Source organism: Phascolarctos cinereus, unplaced genomic scaffold (genome assembly GCF_003287225.1).
Source record: "Phascolarctos cinereus isolate Bilbo 61053 unplaced genomic scaffold, phaCin_HiC Scaffold_2;HRSCAF=192, whole genome shotgun sequence".
In the NCBI taxonomy this organism is placed as follows: domain Eukaryota; kingdom Metazoa; phylum Chordata; class Mammalia; order Diprotodontia; family Phascolarctidae; genus Phascolarctos; species Phascolarctos cinereus.
The window spans coordinates 282,505,257-282,517,646 of record NW_027555625.1 but is presented as its reverse complement, the minus strand read 5'-3'; the positions used below and the strand labels follow the sequence as shown (position 1 = coordinate 282,517,646).

The window sequence follows — 12,390 nt, the reverse complement described above, 5'->3', positions numbered from 1 at the left end:
ATATCTCCATTGGGGCTTTGGTGTGTTTTTTAGGGTACAACAGAGGACACCTCAAACTGAGCCTTTTCTCCTTTGCAGCTCATTGCTGTTCAGGCCCCAACCCCCAGGAGGGCTGACCCTGAGAAAGAGACAACAGTGATGGTTTCCAATTGGAGAAACCCTTCACAAGTAGCGTATGGGACAGAGGCAGAACTGAGCTCCTGGGACGGTGAGCCCACAGCTGAGCTCCCCAAACCTTTCCTGAGCATCTCCAGAGCTTAGAAGAAGAACACCGCCCTGCGCAGGCTGGATTATTCAATGTAACATTTAATTACACCAAGAGTCTAACGAACACAAGGAAAGTCAGATGTGGAACTCTCACCCCCTGCTGAGCCTCCTGGAAACCGTGGGGGAAGGCAGCATTATTCCATATGCTGGTGTGTGTGTGTGTGTGTGTGTGTGTGTGTGTGTGTGTGTGCGCGCGCGTGTGTATGTGTGCGCGCACACATGCGCACACAAGTGCGCACATGTGCAGGGAAGCCAGGTCTGTGTCAGTCCTTTCCAGCCAGCCCACCACCCCAGAACCTCCCAACCCACATTTCCTTTGGGGATCTCCCCTTCCTCAGAATCCTGATCCTCCTTAGAATATCTCTCCTTCCCTTTCCCAAAGTGGAGGCTCTCTTGCTGTTGGATTCTTGCTCCATCTTCCATATAAGGAGGTCCACCTGTGGCTCTTTACCGGCAGGACCCACAAACAGCCCACTGGAAAAAAGAAATGACTGATTTACACAGGGCTGCCCAGGGGGACCAGAATGCTTCCAGAAAGGCCAGGAAAGGAGCTTAGTGAGTCAGAACCAGGGCATTGAGAGTCCTGCTATGCTGGGTAACCTGGGTAGATCAGGGCCATTGGTCAAAAAGTTTCCTCAGAGACACAGAGCGTTGTTCAACGGACAGAAATACAACCAACCTTCTGCCTGTCTCGGTCTGGCATTCCAGTTTTCCTTAACTCTGATGATGGCCTCTTAGGCAGTCCTGACCTGGCTGTCCCTCAATTAATACTAGTTTTCTCCTCTCCTAAATCTACTAATGAAGAAAAAATTAACAAGTATTTGACTCAGCACCAGCTTAGGCCCAGTTCTACGAGGATGTCATTGTTAAAGTGTTTGATTTAGGCTTAAATCTAAAAAGTGGCCTTATCGGTCCAACCTCTGAGGGAATGGAAGTTTCCCGAGGGTAGCAGTTGCTTAATTTTTGACTTTGTATCCCCAGCACCTAATATAATACCTGATACATAGAAGACATTTAATCAATCAATCAATCAAATATTTATTAAGTGCTGAGTACATACCAGACAAATATAATGCATGAAACCATCCTTACATACAAGGAGCACACTCTAATAGGGGAAACAACAAGGACATATATAAGCAGAATAAATAAAAATAGTATAAATGCAAACAAATATAGTAATTTTTTGTTGTTGTTAAGTCGTTTCAGACTCTTCATGACCCCATTTGGGTTCTTCTTGGCAAAGGTACTGGAGTGGTTTGCCATTTCCTTCTCCAGCTCATTTTACAAATGAGGAGACTGAGGCAAACAGGGTTAAGTGACTTGCCTAGGCTCACGCAGCTAGCAAGTTGCCTGAAGCCAGATTTGAACTCAGGTCTTCCTGACTCCAGGCCCTGTGCTCTATCCACTGCCCTAGTTTAATATATGCTTATTAACTGATTGATTTTCTAAGAGAAATAGGAGGAATGTCTCTGTCCTCAGGAAGCTCACAGTTTAGCTGGGGAGCTAAGACTCATATATGTGTTGAGGTGACTAGCTATAGGGGACAATATGAGATTAAGTGCTAATTGAATAAGGACAATTACTGCAGCCAGAGGAAAGGAAGTATCAGTAAAGTGGAATGGCAGGATCCAGGAAGGTTTCATTGAGAAGGTGGGACCTGAGCAAAACCATATGTTTTAAATACATTGGAAGAGTGGGGTAGGAGGAGGTACGGTAATCCCAGAGCCCGGGTTGTAAAGAAATTGCTGGCCTGGAGGTTAGGAGAGATCCTTGTTCCAATTCTGCCCCAGACACTCCCTTCAACTGTGTGGTCACCAACAAGTCACTTCAGCTCCAGAAGCCTCTTCCCTTCTTCTCTACCTCACTGTAGGCTTCCCCCACCCCCGAATGAAGCGGAGCATTAGGGAATGGGAGGGGGTGAGAAAAAACTGAGACATGTTCAAAGCATAGCGAGAAAGGAGGCCATCCTGAGAGGAGCCGGAAGGTCTGTGTGGGGAAATAATAATGACAATAACATAGAATAATACAGTATAATAACAACAATAATAATATTTACAGTGGACTTTAAAGTCTGCCAGCACTTTACACATATTAATTCATTTGAACCAAAGTGGCCAGCAATGGCCGAGCTAGTGAGGAAAGATCAGTCACACAAAGGAAACAGAATTATCCAAGTATCGGATGAATGTCATCATGAACTGAAATGATTTTAAAAAAAATTCTTTCTGACGGCCCTTTGCAAAGCTCTCCTGCGATTAAGTTGCAGTTCATTAATAGAGCAATGAAGATTCATACTTTGTTAAGAAGGCTGTAGGTGATGTGGTAATTATCTTATCTTGATCTTACTCTCAGAGCTCTTGATTATTTTTTTTTTCCTTTCAAATCCTTCCCGGAGGCTGGCTCTGTCTGTACACAGTGTCACAATAAAGCTCCAGACTCCTCAGCTCCTGGGAAGGCTGTCTTCAAGGCCCTTGACTTCTGCCGCCTTCTCCAAACATCTATTTGAAAGAAGCCTCCACGTGGATTCCTGTCTGAAGTGCCAGGGGGCAGGATGTGGTGGTGGTATCCAGCCAGGACTGGGTATAAACCCACCTTTGGCCTTTTCTAGCTGTGTGACCCTAGGCAAGCCAGTTAACCACTCTGAGCCTCCATTTCCTCATCTGTAAAATGGGAAATCTAAGGGTACATACCTCACAGGATTGTTGTGAACATCAGGTAAGATAACGTATGTGTGGCTGGGGTGATCAGGGGAACCCCCTGTTTTGCTATATGGATATCCCTAAGCATTTTACAAACCTTTTTCTATAAATTACAGCTTTTTTTGGCTAGGACTTATGATTTCATTGGTATGTTGTCGTTCAGTCATTTTTCAGTCATGCCTGATTCTTCATGACCCCATTTAGGGTTTTCTTGGTAAAAATACTGGAGTGGTTTGCCATTTCCTTCTCCAGTTTATTTTACAGATGAGGAAACTGAGGCAAACAGGGGTGAGTGACTTGCCCTAGGTCAAACAGCTAGTAAGCATCTGAGGCCAGATTTAAACTCAGGAAGAGGAGTCTTCCTGACTTCAGGCCTGGCACTCTATCCACTGGGCCACCTACCTGCCCTTCACTGGTATAGGGAGATGCCAATACAGAAACTCCCTCTTCCAGAGAATATCAGCAGTTGTTTTGCAAATTGCAATTTAAAGTCTTAGAGAATTATCTGGAACACTGAAAGGTTTAGTGACTTGTCCAAAGGCACACAGCTACTACCAATCAATAAGCACCTACTATGTGCCAGGCACTGTGCTAATCAGTGAAGGTACTGAAAAGAGGCAAAAGACAGTCCCTGCCCTCAAGGAGTTTATAATCTAAGGAGGGAAAACAACAGGCAAACAAATATATCAAAGCAAACTATGTACAGGATAAATAGGAAATAATTAAGAGAGAGAAAGAGACATAAGCGTCAGAGGCTATCTTGACTCTTCAGATCAGCCCTCAATTTCCTACGCCACACTGCCTCTCAAATATCAGCTATTATTATTGTTATTTTTCTCATTTTTTATTGGAAGGGATTCAGCTAGAATTGGTCCCAGGATAAGACCCTATCTTGCTATTATCTTATGTTTTCATGTTCAGAGGATTACTATGATTATTATTAGTGCTGTTGCCACATTTCTCATTTAGTTAGCCAATGTCTGAATTGCCAATGCTTGAGGATGAGCCATACCTTGCTGTCCTTTGTTCGTATTTAATATTGTTATTGTTGTTGTTCTTCTTACCTCATTTGACAGAGCTTAGATGGAAACTGTGCTCGGTCAAGTCGCTATCCTGCTAGTTAATTCCTTCATAGTCAGTATTCTAGGTATGATTACACAGGCGGATAAAATAATTGCTTTTTATTGTAGCTGAATAAAAGTATTGGTATACAAACCAATCCTCTGGAGGCTCACTGACAACATTCCAGGGACTACTTACTCCAGGAGCAGCCAGGGTGACAGGGATGGCAGGACTTGGAGACGTTTGTTTTTGTGTTATATTACACATAGCCAGGGTTTGATGCTACGTAATGACCCTGACGTTATGGGAAATGCCAAGAACAATATCATGTGCACCCTTCTGGGGGTTTCTTTGTTCTTGAACTTACAGGAATAAAACAAGGTCCCTACCTATCTGGGCTTAGATTCAGTAGAATCGTCTCCTGGTCCAGCCTGGACCAGCGCCAGATCCAGATGTCACTGTGACAGGACCGATTGCTAGAACTTAGAGCAACGCTATGAAGCACATGAGAGCCTAACTAGCTTCTTATCGCCTTACATATTAACAAGTCCCCTTCAGATTCCAGTGGAAAGCTTGGGCTCCTAAACCTTTTCAGTCCCCAGGGAAGCAGTCCACAACTGTCTGCTGTCCAACATGACCCCTGCTACCGCATCCACCCCTTTGGGTACCCCAGACAACTTTGGAGACTCAGATGAGGTGCGGGGAGGGAAGGAAGGTGGGAAGGTGGAAGACCAAGGAAAAGGACAGCTCTGTCACTTTATTTGTACAATCAATTCAATCCAGTGAATATTCTTAAAAATTTAATGTTTTCCCCAATTACATATAAAAACAATTTTAACATCTGTTTGGTTTTTAATTTTTGAGTTCCAAATTCTTTCCTTCCCTCCTTTCCCTCCTTTCTCATTGAGAAAGCAAGCAATTTTATATAGGTTATACATGTACAGTCATGCAAAACATATTTCCATGTTAGTAATGTCGTGAAAGAAAACAGACAAAAAGAAAACAAGAAAAATAAAGAAATCAAAGAAAAAATATTCTTTGATCTGCACTCAGACTTTATCAGTTCTTTCTCTGGTGGTGGATTGCATTTTTTTTTTATTATAAGTGCTTAGAAATTGTCTTGGATCATTGCAATATTGCTGTTACTGTACACAATGTTCTCCTGGTTCTGCTCACTTCACTTTGCATCTTTCCAGGTTTTTCTGAAAACATCCTGCTCATCATTTCTTATAGCACAACTGTATTTCATCACAATCATATACAATAATTTGTTCAGCCATTCCCCATTAATCCAGTACATATTAAGAGCCTACTATATGAAAGGTCCTGCTCTTGGTCCATTGGCTAGATACACTGATTGAGTCAATGCTGTGGAAGTGGTAACTTTGTGGGGACATTCTTTATACTGAGCCACTAGCCAAGATGTAAGACACAGGTCCTGCTCTCAAGGAGCTTACAATCTAGTAATAGGAAGCATAATATGAGGGAGATCAAGATAAATGAAAATATGAGTATGAGAATGCTTACGCACTAACTAGTTGTGTGACCTTAGGCACGTCCCTTCACTTTTATGGGTCTCAATTTTCTCACTTTTAAAATAAACAAGTTGGATTTAATGGTATCTAAGGTATCTTCCAGCTCTGAATCTATGATCCTACAAGCCTATAAGTACAAAGGAGAGGCTTGAGTAAAATTCTGAACTCTCGGGGAGGGAGAAATCATTTCACAGCTCTAGGCCACAGCCTTGGCTCCTACACAATAATGGGGCAAGTCCATAATAGCTGAAAGGCTGCAGCTGATCCTAGAGCGCTCCAGCTCCAGACCCTGGGAAACTACCTCTACTCTCCTCTTTAAATAACAACAGTAATAGTAATAATAATAATAATAATAATAATAATAATAGCTAACACTTAAATAGTGCTTACCATAGAAATACAGAAACATAGAAAGTCAGAGCTGATATAACCTCATTTTACAGAGGAGGAAACTGAGGCAAGGGAAGGAAAAGTATTTACTGCCAGTCACACAGTGGGTTAGAGGTAAATCAGGTGGAACAGTGGATAAGGAACAGGACCTAGAGGCTGGAAGACCTTAGTTCAAATGCTGCTCTAGTTACTTATTAGCTATAAGACCTTGGGTGATTTGCTTAAGTTCTCTCAGCCTCATCTCTAAAATGCGGATCATAATAGCCCCTATCTTATAGGGTTGTTTATTTAAATGATAATATTTAATATTTAAATGATAGCTATTATTATCATAACACTGGTTCCCAGTCCGCTATCTGACATTGCTTGGGCATACTGGCTGAGTTGATGTTTTGGAAGAAGTGTTTTTATTATGACATTCTTTACTGGGCCATTAACCAAACCACACCAGAGGCACAATCTGGTTCACCACATGCAGGTGGCATACCTGTGCCCTTTCTTTACAGCTAGAATGTTCTATCCCTAAGAAAATGACTGCAGGGGGTGGTACTTTGGCCTACTGAAATATGAGTTCTTAAGGAATTCCACCTACTTGTTGCACATAACAAAGAAGAGATAGACTTTAGTTGACAAAAACTAAAACTGATCCAAATTCTACTTATGAGAAGAGAACATGGCAAAGGACTTGAATCTCCTTTGAAATCCAAAGTATAGCTTTCGAGGGCATAGGTGATTTGTGGTTGATGGAAAGAGCCTTGGGCTTGAAATCAAGCTCTTAAACTATCTTGCTGCCTGACCCTCGATAACAGACAGTATGGTATAATGGAGAGAACATTGGCTCTGGAATCTAGAAGACTTGGATTCAAATCCCACCTGTGATACTTCCTACCTGTGTAACCTTGGGCAAATCAATTTACCTCAGTTTTCTTATCTGAGAAATGATGACCATCTCTTTTTTTGTGGGTGGGAGGAGTCTGGACCTGTGATTTTATCAGTGTAGGGAACTTCTAGTATGGAAATTCTCTCCACTGACACTGATGAGCCTCTCATCCGTAACTTAGAGTCTTAAAAAAAAACCCAACAACTTGTAAAGGCACTGGGAAGTTGTGTGATCTGCCCAAAGTCACATAGCTGGTATGTGATGACCTCAAGGACAGTCCTCCATTCACCATGCCACATTGCTTTTCTGGGAGCGGGTTTGGGCAAGGGGGGGAAAACCATCACAGATTTATAGAGCTCAGAACTGGAGATGATCTGATCTGAGAGGTCTTCTAATCCAGTCCTTACCTATTATGAATCCTGTCTACAACATTCCTATTATAATATCCATCCTGTCCACCTCATTAGGCTACCATTCTGCAGGAACCAAGACTGAGGCCTAGAGCTATGACAATCCCCTCTCCAGATGTCCAGCATTTTACTTGGGCCTCTTCCTTTGTACTTGTAGCATCATGGATTTAGAGCAGAAGGGACCTTAGAGGCCATGAAATACAACCCCTTTGTTCAGAATGTAAATAACCCAATATATATGAAAATACTTTCTAAAGGATAAAGTATTTAGACTCCTGAAAAGCTTAACAGAGCAGAATTCTTTTGTAAAGCACTTCACTCTTTCTTAGATTCAGTCAAAATGAGGTGAAAACCATGGCCCCTGTATAGTGTGGTGGTAGTAATAATAACATTTATAGATCACTTTAAGTTTTACAAAATGCTTTAAATTACCTCAGTCAATCCTCACGACAATCCTGTGAGATCAACATTATTATAATTCCCATTTTGCAAATGAGGAAACTGAGGCTGAGAAGGTAAGGGACTTGCCCATGTTCATAGAGGCAAGATCTGAACTCAGGTCTTTCTGATTCCAAGGCCAACATTGATAGCTGTCTCTAGATAGTCTGTCTCCCTCATCATAACATGAGATTTATTCCTTCTTCCCCCACAACTCCAACACTTTCAGAACCTTTGACTTCCCAGGCCCTCTGTGCCTTGGAGGGTCATTGTGGCCAAAGTAGTAATCACCTGCAGCCCCTAGAGGGGCAAGTTTCTCCTGACATTGCTTGGCTGGTCCTCAGCTCACATAAGGTACACAGCCAAGCCTGTATCGGAAGGCTTTCCAGAATGGTAGACACTGATAGGACTTAGATTGTACTAGCATGGCCTCAGAGAGCCCCAGGTCACCGCTACACTATGGTGATGCATCAGAGAAGGGATTTAGTGGAGATCCTCATCCCTGTACTATCCTTAGATGGAGTTCCAAAGTCTCAGTCCTGTACAGAAATAACTGAGCCCGCTTCTCGATATCACACTGGTGTATTCATTCCAGCTTGCTCTAAAGCAATAGGGCATCCTAGAATGTAATCACCATATACCACATTTTAACATTCGGACACACCGCTGTCATTGTAATTCCTTGGGGGGGTAGGAGAGAGGAATGGAAATAGACAGGATAAGCAAACTTACCACTCCACCGTTCATCTGCTCGGTCACGTGCCTCCTGAACAAAGCCTGGAGGTTGGCAGGATAATTACCTGCTGTGTGACTCCATCTTTGCCATTCCCAAGATGCCTCATGCTGAGAAGCCCCAGTCCCTTGCAGGGCCTTGCCCTTCCTTGCGGCTTTTTTCTTCGTGACCTTGACAGGAACGGAGCTCCTGGAGATTGTAACACCCCTGCATTTCACTTGTGCCTTCTCAGGGTCTCAGTCAAAGACCAAGAGAGGAGAATAAAGACCAAGGACTGGGGGAAGGAGGGGGGAGGGTGTGGAGGAGGAGGGAGAGGGCAGATTTCTCTTTAAGGTACTACGTGGTCTCATTTCTGTCTAGGTTAATGGGCAGCTAGGGTCTTAAGTTGGGTCGGACTGAGCCCAGAACTCAGGAAGGACCAGGGCAGGTGTAAATTATACATAGCTATTTCTGGAAATTTTCCAGATTTCTCAAGAGAGGGAAATTAATTTGCCTGTTTGGGCAAATAACATCGTTTTTTCCCTGCTTAAGGTCATTTTGTTAAAATGAAATTGATTAACGTTCTCTTTAAAGTTTAAGTAGAAACTGCTCAAACATATTTTTATGCAAAGAAGCACGGTTTGCGCCTTTCAGTAATTAATAACTCCACAAATAAGTTAACAGCAATACAGCTCTAACTACATTCTGCCTGCAGCCTGCGGCATGAATTACAAGCACCTGAAATTAGACCAATCAGGGCTCAGGGGAGAGAAGCCCACAGAAAGGCCTTGGTGGGCCAAGGGAACAGAGGCAACTTCTAGGAACTGAAGTTTTCCATTTGCACAGGAAAGTGTGCCAGGCTCTGTTCTGGCACCCTTATCCTCAAAGAGCTTACAATCCAAAGAGATATTAATGTGGACCAATATTTACAGTCAACTCTCAGTTATCTGCTGTGTAGATTCTCCACTATGCTTTTTTTCCCCTTTTAAAAAAAATGCCATTTGAGATTCCCAACTTCCAGAATACTCTTTCCCCTTGCCTTCTTCTCTATTCCATATGCACTTGAGGAATGCAAACTCATTCTTGCCCTCAGCCTGAGCAAAATATAATCGTTAATGAAACGTTGTATTTCATGCAAATAAATAGCACAGAGAAGTGTGTTCTAGGTCTACTTGCTGGCTGAAGCTTTGAGCAAATCATTCTTTCTCTCCAGGCCTCAGTTTCTTCATCTATAAAATGAGAGATTTGGAATATATGAGCTTCTCTAAGGCAATTTCCAGCTCTCTATCTATGATCCTGTGAAACCTAGGATTCTATCTCATTCTGAATGATCTGGACCACACTGCTCCCCTCCTCTGTGGAGCCCGAGAGGGATAGATTTCATTTCTCTTTGTCTCAGGGTTCCAGGGAAAGAGTCCAAGGTTCTGGTGGGAGGGAGATGAGGAAGATACAGCCAGGGTGCATGATTTACAAATAGCCATCGTCAGTGCTGCGAGTTGTTAATTAGCTAAAAGGTTCTCTACATTGTGAAGCAAGGGGAAGTGAAAGGGGCAGTTGTGGGTACATGAAGGATGGGAGAGATATTATTTCACTATTATTTATTAGGGAGGGTATTAATATTTCAATAGTTATTTATTAGGGAGAGTATTAATATTATTTTACTTGTTAGGGAGAGTATTAATATTATTTCACTTATTTATTAGGGAGAATATTAATATTATTTTACTACTATTTATTTGTTATTTATTAGAGTATTAGTATTATTTCACCACTTCAATACCTTTGAACATCTGTTGGCTGCTGTAGAGAGAATATGAAATGTGACTCACCAAGATCACTTTGATACTAAATTCTGCTCTCTATACTGTTGTGACCGTCAGGAGGCAGTGAAGCATAGCGGAAAGAACATTGTGTTTGCAGTCAGAAGACCTGAGTTCAAATTCTGTCTCTACTACTTACTATATGATTCTGGGCAAGTCCTTTCTCCTCACTGTGCATCTATTTCCTCCTCCATAAAATGAAGGGTGGTATACAGCACTGGCCCTGGAGTCAGGGGGAACCCGAGTTCAAATCCAGCCTCAAACACTTGACACTTAAGTATGACCCTGGGCAAGTCACTTAACCCCACTGCCTAGCCAAAAAAAAAAAAACCAGAAAAAGAAAACGAAGAGTGTTGGACTATATGATCAACAAAGTGGCACAATGGGCCACCTAGAGTGTGGGGCCTGGAATCAGGAAACCTGAGTTCAAATTCAACCTCAGACACTTACTAGCTATGTGACATTGGACAAGTCACTTAACTTGTCTCCTCATCTGTTACGTGGGGATAATAATAACACTTTCCTCTTAGGGTTCTTGTGAGGACCAAATGAAATCATTGTAAAGTGCTTTGGATGGTAGCTGGCATACAGTAAGTTATATGAATGTTAGCTCTTATTATTCATTATAGTCTGTCAGGGCTTGTGATACATCTGCTCTAGGCGGGGGGGGCATGTGGGTTGTAGAGCTGAGTGAGGACAGAGCTCCCCCTGACTGGTAGGTGGCCTGAAGAGAGGCACAAATGGGGTGTCTAAACCTGCCACTTTTAGGAAGCCCTCCTCCATCTCCCTGAGCCTGCACACCGAAGGCTGCCTGAGCTGAGGAAGGCAAGGGGAGGGGCTGAGCCCTGGCACCAAAGATGCCCAGAATGCCCCCCCAAAAAGAAATAACAGGTGTATGTAATCAGTAATTGTTTCAAAGTAAAAAGGGGTTGTATTTATACATTCTATTTATAAATAAATGTATTTATATAGGGGCTGTAATATAAAATTTTTTGTATTGTTATTATCAGTTAATCATTCAACAAATCTTTATTGATTACCTACCATGTACAAATCCCAGTGTGGGGTGGGGGACTACAAAGACAGGTCACAAGCCCCCCAGGAGTTTCCCCTGTAGGGGAGTAGGCCAAACAAACCCCCAGGAAAAGTTGAATATCGCTAATACAAGATAACCATTGAAGAGCTGTCACAAGGCAGTATGTGATTAAGTCCTCCAGTGGGTGCGCAGGTCCTAAATAAAAGCTCTGAGTTCAGAGGCCAGAGAGACTTCTGTGGGCCAGAGTGGTCTGGGAAGATTTCATTATTATAGATTTTTCTTTGTGATTAAAACTCTTACCTGTCTGAAGTCAGGTTTCCTTTGGCCCCCGCAAGCGTATACTGAGTCACAGGGCTGTGCTGCATCGATCAGGTCCCGGTTCTACTCACCTTGCAAGACAGACTCTCCCCTTGCCAGAGAAGGGCATGATGAACCAATGGTCTATAAACCCATGAACATGAAATAACAATGCAATTGCTGTCTTAGGCTTCTGGAATTCCTTCTTTCCCCAGTTTTCAAGTGAATAAAGGGTCAGAGATTCTGAAAACAGTGAGTGAGCCTAGGGACACAGTGACCCTGGCTAGTGATTGAAGGTAAGTGCCTCAGACATAGCCCACTCCTCAATAACTAGACAGGCCCTGAGAGTCTACTGACCCCTCCACTGAGCACCAGGAGGAACCAGAGATTTAACATCTGCCCTGCCCATGCCTTGGTAACCTCTCCCCAATCCTCTCCCCTCCATGTACACACACACACACACACACACACACACACACACACACACAAAAACCCTTCTTCAGAGAATAATACTCAGATATACCGTTGCTTCCACGAAGTATGTGACAATCTATTACCCTGTGGCTCTAATTGAGAATTACAAGGATTCTGAGTTTTAGGCTATCTAAGCCACAGGGACTTTCCCTGGTCACCACCATAGGCATTCTTCTTTTGGGGTGGGAGCTGAACCAAATAATCTCTAAGTTCTCTTTCAGCTCAAACATTCTGTTTTAAAATCCTTTCCAGCCTTGACCTTGTGTTTTGTGCCCCTCCCAGTTCTGGGATTCTATGTTCTATGATCTATGTCAATAATAAGACAATCACTGCTAAGATAGTCTGCAAATAGTAGGATCATCCATTT

The 12,390-nt window shown here is 42.8% G+C and overlaps 1 long non-coding RNA gene across 1 annotated transcript; it reads right to left on the bottom strand.

Annotated features, from left to right (window-relative positions):
• Positions 1 to 354: 354 nt before the first annotated feature.
• LOC110207311 (uncharacterized) lies at positions 355 to 12,269 on the bottom strand. The gene is made up of 3 exons (XR_002324135.2): positions 12,073 to 12,269; positions 11,553 to 11,693; positions 355 to 741 (listed from the first exon to the last, which is right to left on the bottom strand). It is a non-coding gene; the product is annotated as an uncharacterized LOC110207311 (long non-coding RNA).
• Between the last annotated feature and the right edge of the window lie 121 nt (positions 12,270 to 12,390).